Raw genomic sequence first — 12,261 nt, forward strand, 5'->3', positions numbered from 1 at the left:
CCTTGTCCCCCCATCCCCTGCTTGCTCTCTCTTGACCCTCGAACTCTACTGGCCCAGGAGAACTGTCGCACAGCAGTGATGTCCTGTGTTTCATTCTAACATGTGTGTTTATTATATACAGATACTTGCATTGGTGGATACTTGTGATCTAGAACTTACTTGTCCTCTTGTCAACCTTTCCTTATCCTCTCTGACACCCTGTTCACAACAGGGAGAGTCTCATCAGCAGCAGCTTTCTGCTCCTTTTCGCTGCCCTCTTGGACCTCTTCTTGGGTGTTTCACAGGACCCTCAGTGGAACTTGTTCAAAAGGGAACTGATTAGCTTCTACCCAAGCCAGTCCACTCTCCTAGGGTCCTTTATCTTGGGGAATGGGTGAATATAACCACCAGCCATTTGGTTATTCAAACTGGAAGCTAAGGCATCATTTGTGACTCCTGTCTCTCTCTCCCCATCTCCCTGAAATCACTGAGTCCTCTTAATTCCTCTCCCACGATGGCTCTTGAACGTGTCTACCGACTTCACTATCCTGGTTCACAGAACGCTGATCTCTGGCCCGACTTATATTATCAACTTCTACCTAGTCTCCCTCTTTCCAGTTCTATCCCTCCTTCTTTTCTGTCCTCCACATCTTGTGATATGCAAATCTGAGTCTGTTACTTTCCCGCTTTAAATCTGTGGCTCCAAGCTGCTGTTAGGGTAAAGTCCATATTGCATCATTTGGTTTACAAGGCCTGGCCTGATGTGGTTCCCACCCCCACTCCAGCCTTTTCTCTCTCTGTTCTTCCCACACCATGCCTCATCCCTGCCTTGTTGACATTTGTACAGTTCCCCACACAGGTATCTTACATTCCAGTCTTACACATACTGTTCCCTTTTACCTGGAACCTTCTGCCTGCCCTCCCTCCACTTCTCTCCCACTACCTTCATCCACATGACCCCTATTCAGACTTTAGCCCTGGGCTTCATCATTGCTGTTCCCGGGAAACCTTCCTTGACCTCCTCCTATGTATTCCCAGAGTTCAAGCCCTCCTTCCATTGGAGGATCATACTGTTTCCTCTTCCGTGGTGCCCATGATGATGCTCATCAGCATATCCCTGGGGCTTCAGCAGTGGTTAAAACACAATGGACACTCCTCAGTATTTGATGAGTGAACAAGGCAGCCCCCAATCCCAGACGAGCTAGAAAGGAAGGGAATTTCTTGGTGCCAGGCTTTCTAATCTTCCCTTGAAGCCCTCCCTGCATGTAGCAACCTGATATCCCAACCTTCTCTTTGGGGTCTTGAAGATCTCAAGATCTTTAAAAATCACAAGAATGGCTGTTTAATGGCATAATGTCCGAATTTATGAGCATTAGCAGAGGAGCAAATTTCAAGGGCAGGAATTTCTTACTGCTCCTCTCAAATCATCCCACGCAGCTGACTTCTCCCTCCGGGGTCTAAGTCTGACCACATTTCTCCTTGTTAAGAATTTTATAGGAATGAGAAGTTCGTGTTTAACGGGTGCAGCGTTTTAGTGAAGACAAATGAGAAAGTTCTGGAGCTGGATAGCAGTGGGAGTTGGATGACAACGTGGATGTACTTAATGCTGCAGAACTGGACACTTCAACAGTAAACTTTGCATTACATATATTTCATTATCATTTTAAAAACTCGTAGGCTATGGTTACGGTAGTTTGTGATCACACAGGTCTCGGTTTGAATCCTAGTTGGTCTATAAGCTGTGGAATCTTAGCAAGTAGCTGAATTTCTGTAAAACGGGTATGATCATTCATTTAACAAATATCCATTAAGCATCTATCATGAGAGAGGCGGACTAGCACCATGGTTAAAACCAGAGGCGGGTAGCCTGGGTTGGAATCTAGCTGTAGGGGAATGGGCAAGCTAGTTTTTTCCCTCCGTGCCTCAGTTGCATCATCTGGAAAGTGGAGATCATTGCTGTTGTTTTGTTTTGTTTTTAGATCATAGGGTTGTTGGGAGAAATCACTGAGCTAATGTATGAACGTTGAACAGTATCTGGCAAAAGCTAAGTGCTTATTATGATTATTACTGTTATTATTTGCTTGAGTTAGTGTACTAAAGTACTTAGAAGGTGATATAAGTGTTATCTATAATTATTATGTGTCATTATGCTCCAGTTCTAGAAATTGGAGTTAAAACAGTGAAGGGAGGGAAACGGGCAATGAAAAGAGGACATATAGTACGGCAGAGAGCATCTAATACTGGACTCACCTAATTGTAGTGAAATTGAATGAGATAATATATGGAAAGTGGCTGATGGAGTCAGAACCTGGCTTATAATGGGCACTTAGTAAATGTTAACTCTCTTCTCCTCTTCTAGTTCTTTCTCTTTCCCTCTCTTTTTGGAGAGAACCCACTTAGAGGACAGATAGTCTCTGGACCCAGGGGACCCCATGCCTATCAGCTGAGCATGTGGAGGGAGCAGCCCAGGCCAGGGCTTGTAAGGTTGGTGGCAATTTATGTGGCAGATAGTTTCTTTCTTGCTACTTTAGAGGAAATATGAATCATCTGTTGTTTAGCTTCCATTTCCTGGGAGGCTGCAGGCCCAGGAAATCTGTGGTTTGAGCATCAGTGCAGAGATCAAACGAAATGGCTATTGGTGGTAAAGTATGTTGCTAGGACCACTGACAATCATCTCTTGAGCCAGATGACTCATCTTGAGCTGGCTCCTCAGCCCCCGATGGCATTCAGCTCATGAAATGAGTGGAATTTCCAGGCTGTGCCGGGTGGTGGGACACATCTGGAGCAGACTGGGGCAGGGGTCCCAGGGGGTCCAGCCTGTGTTCTTAGCTCCATTTTGCATATGATGGAAAGGAGGCCCGGGGACACCAACCACTTATATGTGGGAAAGCCAACGAGTGGTAGAGTCGCGAAGGCCTCTCCAGATTGTTCCACCCCACGTCACGTTATTTCCCCGACTGCTGAGTAGATTCCAGCACAACCACTGGTTTGACTACAACCTCGCCCATACCCACCTTAAAGTCCACTTATTTGACCCAGCTATATGCTAGTGTAACAAAACAATTGGGTCAACCTCGTGGAGTTTTTGAAAGTAGAGTCAACCAGTGAGAATAAAAGAGGGAGCGCTTGTTACAAAGAGCATGTGTTAAGATAAGAACCTCCATCAAATCTTTCTGTATCATTCTTCCCTCTGTGAACCGTTCACCTTCAAACATTTCCTTTGAACCAAGGAAATCCTCAAGAACGTCAGTTTAAAATGGAGACGGAATGGCCCGCCCTGACAGAGGGATTGGACTTAATTCTACACACCACAGTGGCACGATCTGGTCTTCTCAAGCATGGTAGACCCCGGTGCAGGAGAAAGAACTCTGTAACAGAAGTGCCCAGCCGTGAGAGCCTGGGATGAACATGGGAAACGTGGACATCTGTTGAATCTGAGTATTAAACTGGATGCCTGGGTGTCTCTTCTGTGCTTTTGTACCTTTAGGTATGTTTGAAATATCTCATACCAAAAAAGCACGGGATTTGAAGCCAGAAAAAAATCTGAGCTCAAATTCCACCCTCTTGGAGAGGTGACCCAGTTTCTCAATGGGTTTGTCTGTGAAATGTGGATAACGGTAAGTAATTCACGGGTTAGTTATGACTCGATCAAGCTAAATAAAGCATTTAAAGCATTCTGTAACTTTTGAGTCGTGATACAAGTGTGATTAATGGTAATGACGAAAAGCAACTACAGTGATGGGTTGCCTCACTGCATGGTGAATGCCCTGCACTGAGAGAGTTTAAGCAAAGGATCGTATTCAAGAAGAGGACATCAGGGGCGCCTGGGTGGCGCAGTCGGTTAAGCGTCCGACTTCAGCCAGGTCACGATCTCGCGGTCCGTGAGTTCAAGCCCCACGTCAGGCTCTGGGCTGATGGCTCAGAGCCTGGAGCCTGTTTCCGATTCTGTGTCTCCCTCTCTCTCTGCCCGTCCCCCGTTCATGCTCTGTCTCTCTCTGTCCCAAAGATAAATAAATGTTGAAAAAAAAAAAAAAAAGATTAGCTTTAAAAAAAAAAAAAGAAGAGGACATCATCTGGGACGTGAATGAGGGCTCCTAGTGTCCCTTGTTGTGAGGAGATAAGACTTGTGACATATTTTCCATCTTTGAGATTCTGTGACAATCTTGACCAAAAGCTGAAAACTCAAAGACCCAGGCCATGCAGACAACAGTCCAGTGAAGTAGGCAAAGCTTGCGGTTGGGGACAGTGGAGCAGTGGAGACCGGGAACCTGGAAGAAGTTGCATTCAAAGGGGGCAGCCAGGATTAGAGCCAGCCAATGATTACTAGAATTCCACAGGTATGTGGGCCCCCTGTTGCTACGTATTCGTATCTCTGTCTATCAACACATACACATATATGCATGTATATGTCTATACGTAACATATACGTTTTTTAGTATATTTACAGAGTGGTGCAACCATTGCCACAATCCGTTCTAGAACATTTCCATCACTCCAAAAAGAAACCTGTTACCCATTAGCAGTCACTCCCCTTTCCTGCTTTCTCTTAGCCCCAAGCAACCACTAATCTGCTTTCTGTGTCTATGAGTTTGCCTATTCTGGACATTCCATATGAACAGAATCATATAACATTGGGCCTTTTGTGACTTGTTCCTTCACTTAGTATAATGTTTTCAAGGGTTGTCCACGTTGCAGCATGCCTCAGCACTCTGTTCCTTCTTATGGCTGAATAATATTCCATCCTAGGGATCGTATGGATTATATGGATCTACCACATTTCATTTAGCCATTCATCAGTTGATGGACATTTGGACCGTCTCTACTCTGGGGTTATTATGGACAATGCTGCAATGACCATCCACGTACAAATTTTCACATCGACAGATGTGTTCATTTCTCTTGTGTGTATACCAAAAGGCTACCAGATGTTTCCATTTTTCAACAGAAGCAGAACCAACAGAACCCTTTCTCTCCACCGCCCCACCTCTTTCCCTTTCTCTTTCTATGTGTGTGTGTGTGAGTGTGTGAGTGAACACACAATTTAAAAATATTGACTCAGCTGAAAAATCACATGGGCCAAACAAAAAAACATATCCAAGGGACCAGTTTTCAAGTTTGACATTGACTTTGGTTGTTTTGTCCACAAAAAGTAAGACATGAACCAGCTGAACCCCCCATGGGTCCTTTCAGCTTTAAAATTTCATTTTCCTAAGATTTTATTAAACTCTCACATACCTAAGCATTCTTTTATAAATAAAACCCACTTTTGATTTCTTATGGGATTTGGAAGTGACTTGCAATACCAACCTAATATGACAATTAAAAATCGGCTCTGAAAGAGAACTCGTGGGCACCTGGGTGGCTCAGTCAGGTAAGTGTCTTGACTCTTGAACTGGCTCAGGTCATGTCATGATCTTACTGTTCATGAGATCAAGCCCCATGTCGGGCTTTGCACTTGGGATTCTCTCTCCCTGTCTCTTTGCCCCTCCCCTGCTCGCACACTCTCTTACTCTCTCTCAAAATAAATAAATAATAAGCATTAAAAACAAAAAGAAAGAGAACTCATAATTGCGCTGGGAACCAGAGCAGAGGGGATAGACAGGAGTCTGAAATTTTGTTCCCAGCTCCCGGGTAGGTGTGTACATAAATGTAGTTAGGAGGGTGTGCACAACAAGGGCAACAGATATGTTTTGGGACCACCGATGATGGCGACTTATTTAGGAAGACCTTTTTTTTTTTGTGCTTCTTTTGTGTGCTCGGTTTTGAAAGACATGCTCCCTACTGTGAGACGCTCATGTCCTAGGGAGACAACACAGGTCCACGCGATTAGAATCCAGTGAATTAAATGCAAAGTATCTTCAGTAGCTCAGAGATGTACTTTGAAGTGTGGTGGTGGTGGGTGGGGGTCCACAAGGCTCTGGACTAGGAAAAATGGAAAGGCTCTATGGCATTGGACAAGGTTATTTCCTCTTAGTGAACTCAGTTCCTTGTCTGTCATTGGGCAAAAAAATAATAGCTACTTTACAAGTGATTTTTCTTTCCAATTAAAGAGACAAAGTGCTTAACATAATGCCTGACATGCTGTAGTACCCAATAGGTATCAATTATTGTTATTATATTAGTGTCCCTTAATGTTTTCTTATCTGGGCTGAATGTGTGTGTGTGTGTGTGTGTGTGTGTGTGTGTGTGTGTAGTGGGGGGGTGGTAGTTATGAACTGAGGCTGAATCCTCTGGGAACATCTCTTACCTGGAGCTGAAGAAAGTCCTAGGTTCATGGGGGTGAGCATCACAGTGATGGCTGTCCAGTGGAAAAAAAGATTAAAGTCGAAAAGCCAGAAAACAGAGGTTGGTAGGTCAGTATCCAGCCAGGAAATCAGAGACGACATAGGAAACCATAGCTCAAAGGTAAGCAGCGTGGATGTTCTGAGCCCACACCTGTGTGTCTCTTAACTGGTTACCTGTGTCTTTGCAGGTGATGCTGGGACAATCGGATGCATCCCTGAGTCAGGGAAGAAAGGGACAGAGTCTGATGGAAAAGGGAGCAGAGGTTGCCTTAGGTAAAGGAAGCAGGATGTGAGGGAACAGAGGCTTGGAGAACGTGCCACGTTTCAGAGCGCTGAGCAGCTTGGTAGGGTTGGAGTCCGGGACAGTGTGGGCGAGAGACGCCAGGTGAGTTCGGGAGAAGACGGGAGGGGGCAGGTCACAAGGGGCTCTTGGATATCACGCTTAGCAATCTGCTTTTCATTCTCAGTGTAGTAGGAGTCAGGGAAGGAGTTTGAGGATAGGAATGACATTGCCGTGATTTCTGGACCGAAAACTCCCTCTGGTTGCTGCGTGGAGCTTGAGATGCGGGAAGACCGTCTGACAGCAGAATTAGCAATTATGTAGGAGCAGAGAAGGTGCTTACTTTGAGCACAGGGTAATAGTTACATGATTTATTACCCCAGCAATTATAATAATGCCAATGGTCTGGAGCAAGTTCAATGGTAGAGGCAGGGCTCAAACCCAGTGGAAAATGTTCAGAAAGGGCAAGTTTTGAAAAGTCTTCAAGCAAAAGTTGACACTGAAACAAAGAAGAGGGAAGTTTCATAAAAAGAACCACCAAAGTCAATTTTGTAAAAGTAAAAATGAGACAGAGTCTCCATGGATGATCTGTACTTATACCAAGACGGAGACGAGGGGCACCTTCGTTTTCAATACAGAAGCAAGAACCCATTTGTTGTCTCTTAGCTGCTCAAACATATTTCCTGGCTTTATTTGGCAGTGAGCATGTCGCTGCAGTCAGCTTGCATATGATGGTGTGTGAATGCTTATGCCCTGCTCTGATTGATGCCTTTTATTTGTGCCTTGGCGATTGAATTAGTTTCTTAGTGCTTCTGTAATAATGCCACAAACTTAGTGGTCACAAAGTTACACAGGGGCGCCTCGGTGGCTTAGTTGGTTGAACATCTGATTCTTGATTTCGGCTCAGGTCGTGATCTCGTGGTTTGTGGCCCCACGAGCCCCTGTGCTGAAAGTGAGGATCCTGCTGGGGATTCTCTCTCTCCCCTCCTCTTTCTCTGCCCCACCCCAGTCACACTCTCTCTCTCAAAAATACATAAACTTAAAAAATAAGTAAATAAAGCCAAAAAGAGCCTCACAAATTCATTATTCTACAGTTTGAGAGGTCAGAAGTCTGACATGGGTCTTATGTGGCTAAAATCAAAATGGTGGGAGGGCTGTTTTCCTTTCTGAATGCTCTAGGAGAGAACCTATTTTCTCACCTTTTCCAGTTTCTGGGGGCTGCCCACCTTCTTTGCCTCCATCTTCAAAGTCAGCAATCACTCGCTCTGACCTCTGAATCCACGGTCGGGTCTCCTACAACTCTCACTCTCCTCCCTCCCTTGTTTTTACATGGCACCTTATGATGATGCCAGGATAATCCAGGACATTCTCTCCATTTCAAGATCCTTAATTCCATCACATCTGCAAAGTCCCTCCTGCCATGCACTCATAGGTCCTAGAGATTAGGATGTGGACATCTTTGGGGGAGGGTACTATTCTGCCTACAACAGTGGTTGTTATTGTGGAATAGTAGTGGTTAATTATGGAATGGAAGGAATAAAAAATGGACTCATGTGCCAGGGAGGCAATGAATGTGACAGTTAAACTTGAGGTCAGGGGCGAGGCATCCTTGGATGACACACTGCCTTCCCCAGCCGCCAATCATGTGGCCTTTGAATGTCCATTCCTCCTCTGTTAATGAGGATGTTAATCAGACCCACGTCACCAAGTTGCTGTATGAGAACCAAGTAAGTGCTAGTATATGTCGATAACTTTGAACAGTGGCGCATAGGAAGTGCTCATTAAACATTGACCATTATCATCTAATGTAGGGGTATCCTACAATCTTTTTGTTCTTGTGGTTGAATTCGATTATTAATGGCAGCATCTGTGTGTGTGCCTGTGCGTGTGGGAGAAATCTGTGTGTTTAAGAAAAGTCTGATTCCTCATCCCTAGGACTTATCATTAGTTAGAAAGAAAAGCTCCTGATGGCAGTTGAGCTGTCCAGGCTAATTAATGCTGCTAACTCTTAACAGATATAACTGAAATGTTTTCTGGACCACTAAGATTTCCATGCTACATTGGATAAAACCTGCAGATAGAAATTTTAGGCTATGTCTTTCATATATTGTGTATGCTGTTGAGGTTGTTAGAACTGATTATAATAAAATCATATATTACCTACCTCTCATGAAAAAATAGTTATTTGATATGTGTTGGTTCGATTGGTTTTGGTAGTAAGTATACAGATACCTATTATTTTCCTGTGAAATAACTTCATTAAATAGAAAAGTTTGGGCATGAGGATTAGTGAAATTAACAAAATTATTTCTGATTTTTGGACGTACCTCTCATTTAATTATTCCCAAAGTGGCACACCAGAGTTAGAAGCACACATTCACATAATTTAAGGAAAGAATATTGTGCCTTCTGTCACATTTCTGGCTCAAATAACATAGTTTTAGCCAAACAGTGTGCCATTTTATTGCAAATCAAGTAATGAGAAACAACGTTGTTATTCTGTTTTACACTCATTATAAAATTAATTATATTTGATCTACCTCAATGTAAACTTGACTGCTTTTTAGTGATTTGTTCTCTATGATGCATTTCATAATTTATTTCCCAGTGGTGTTTATAATACTCTCCAAAATGATTATTTTTTTTCCCAAAATGATTATTAAGACACTTTAGTTAAAAAATAAAATCACACTTTTAATGACAAGAAATACATCTAACTTGGCTGACTTGTTTGATAATTCATTAGGTTATATGATAGAATTTTTTTTTTGTCACTTAAATGAACCAAATCTGAATACGATTTTGACAAAATTTTACTTAAAGCATGCAACAATACCAAGGCATTAAAACAGTTCTACTCTAAAAGATGTATGGAAATTAATATTTTGATTTTCTCAGCTCTTAACTGAGACAAATTTAACAAAATGCCTCTGAAGGAAAGGTAACAGGTAAAATAATGGTAATTTACAAGTCTTGGCCTTTTTGGTTATACTTCACAGAATTGACATTAGTGACTGGATAATAAATCTTGTCTCAAGTTAGATGGTTTTCAATTCGTTACTTTCAATTAAGTTGGAGAAAGACCTAACCAAAGCGATAGATGATTAAGAGTTATACTGTGTTTGGGGCATACAATTCAGAAGGAGTTCAAAGAATTGAATGTCCGTGCTTCCCTTCACCATCTACTTGTTTATATGCATGAAAGTTCTCAGTGGTCACATCTATACAAAGCAAAACAAAAACAAAAACAAACAACAAAAAACCCCAAAAGCCAAAACCAAAAAACCCAGGAATAGCAATGATTCTAATCTTTTAATTAGATTAATTTTAATCTTTCTTATAGTAAGTGATAGTCATTCTTGAATATATGAATTAATTGGGAAGAAATATCTCCACTCATCTTACTGACATGCATTAAAAATTACTTTTGAGATTCTCATTATATATCAAAAGTTAATATATTGATGATGTTTTGATCAATTGTATACTTCTGATAACTTATGACACTTAAATCTCAAAGAATCTTTTCTTTCTTAGATAAAATTCTAAGGAGGAAGATAAACAGAAATAGCAGGTTAAGGAGATAAAAGAACAACGCAGAATTTCTCAGTATGAAAGAAAAGTTTGTGCATATATTTATTTTTTTAATTTTTATTTTCTGTTCGTGTATTTCTTTCAGTGGGTGATAGTGGGTGGCACATTGCTGGGCTGATAATGCAAATCATTTCATCTTAAAATGCTAAATTAAAGTTTAGGTAAATTAAGCATGTGTGCAGAGATAGAGGTTTCAAGATTCGTTTTTAGGAAGGACAATTCTGAAGTCTGCTGACTTCGTTTCTGAGAATGGTCATTCGCTGGTCTGTGAAAGCAAATGGCCGCCCCTGGGCCCGTGCATTCCACTGCCTTGCTTGGTTCATATTTGAAGGGCTGCCCTCACCCAAGTGTGTCCCACTCGGGCCCACTGTGTAGGAAAGACAGCATCAGGTCCCGGGGCACAGTCAGCCAACACTGCTCTTCAGGTTACTCTGCCTGATTTGACGGAACATGACTGTTTTCTCGAAGTGTATTTTTCAAACATGCGTAGAGCACTCACTATGTGCTAGGCACTGTTCTAATTGCTTTATAAATATTAACTCATTCAAGGTTCATGAAAACCCGATGAGGTGGGTAGTGCCATTTTCCCCATTTTACACATGAGGACACCAACGCACGGAGAGATTAAGTTGCAAAAGAATGTCACATTTCGCCAGTCAATGATGAAACCAGGATTTCTTATACATTGATCTCTTAAAGAGTGAGAGAGAGCAGAAAGAAATTATTCAATTCTTTGTACCCAAGTGGGCCACCACCAGATTCCTTTCTCCCGTCAAAATGCCTAGCAGTTCTATTTCTACACCCAACACTTGCCTGGATTACAAGGAGATTGGATTTGCCTGTGAGGATCCAAAGAATCCAGTTTTGAGATGCAATGGAATTGAATTTCTGTGGCCTGTTTATTGACGCTGGCTTCCCCCGCTGTGACTCATCATAAAGATGTCTTATTCAGACAGGAAGGCTGGGTAATTAGTATTACAGGTCACTAGTAAAAGGCCTCTGAAAGTACCAAACCACCCCAAGAAATTATTTTTCCTGGCCTCCTGCGTACAGCCTCATAACTGCAGTTTCAGGGGTTTCGAGTGGGCAAAATGGGCTGACGGTTTCCTTCACGGCAACAAGGAAAACAAATTACCCTGACAGCACCGTCGAGGGGAGAAACCATTTTTCTGCCATCTCCTGCCGCTGCCTTCCAAGTGACTTCCATGGAGCGAGCCATTTGATACAGGCGGAGGGTGTCAACAAAGGTTGCAAGAACCTTGAGAGTGAAAAATACCTAGGGAAGTTCGCCACTTTGCAAAAGGAAAACCACTTTAAACACATAACTCTCTTCTGAAAAAGACCAACTCTCCCTTTCCCCCAAACAGCATAACTATCTTTAAAAAAGAAAAGGAAAGGAAAGAAAAGAAAAGAAAAGAAAGGAAAAAAGAACAAAAGAAAAGAAAAGAAGTCCTGCATTTGTAGATAGATCGGTACCTATCGCTGTGCTTTCTGGCAAGTTAAAGTTTCTTTTGGGCAACTCTGGAATATTTCAGTGTTCTTAATATTATGCAGGGCACTTCAGAGCAGTGAGCCAAGCCCCATTGCCACCTGTTTTGAGAAGAGAAGCATCACGGGCTGAGTCCTCTGGAGAAAGCCGTAGGGACCGGCCGGTTCCTACCCTATCACTAGCCAGACTTAAATTTGTCAGGAAAATTTCTGAAAACCTCATTCTTCCCCCACCCTCCAAAGATCGAAGTGCCTCTAGTTGTCTGAGTTGTCAGAAGCACCACGCGATAGAACTGAGGTGAAAAAAAAGCTTTGGTTCACAAAGAGCTATGCCAATGCCAGGTTGTGTTAGTGGCATCGGTGGGACATGTCTGCGTGTGATGAGGCAGACCATTATTAATGTGACCCTTGCCCCCTGTCCTGTAGAAAGGAATTAAATAATAAACAGTTGGGAGGATGGGAGAGGTGAGGGGAGAGGATAGTTTTTGTGGTCTAGGGGTGTAGACAGAAGAAAGGAAGGAGCTTCAGTGAGTATGAGAGAATCAGGGTTCTAAGTGTTGCTGGAAGGTCATGATTTGGGTCCTCTCTAACTTTGTTTTGAAGGATGCAAATCAGGGATTAAAATATTTTTTAGGG

General features: G+C 42.6%; 1 protein-coding gene across 2 annotated transcripts in view; it reads right to left on the bottom strand.

Moving 5' to 3' along the window:
- The window catches only part of RBPJ (recombination signal binding protein for immunoglobulin kappa J region), a 220,675-nt gene that overhangs the window by 192,907 nt on the left and 15,507 nt on the right, over nucleotides 1-12,261 (bottom strand). The gene's annotated exons all lie outside the window — the stretch shown is intronic.

This window comes from Leopardus geoffroyi, chromosome B1 (assembly GCF_018350155.1).
Source record: "Leopardus geoffroyi isolate Oge1 chromosome B1, O.geoffroyi_Oge1_pat1.0, whole genome shotgun sequence".
In the NCBI taxonomy this organism is placed as follows: Eukaryota; Metazoa; Chordata; class Mammalia; order Carnivora; family Felidae; genus Leopardus; species Leopardus geoffroyi.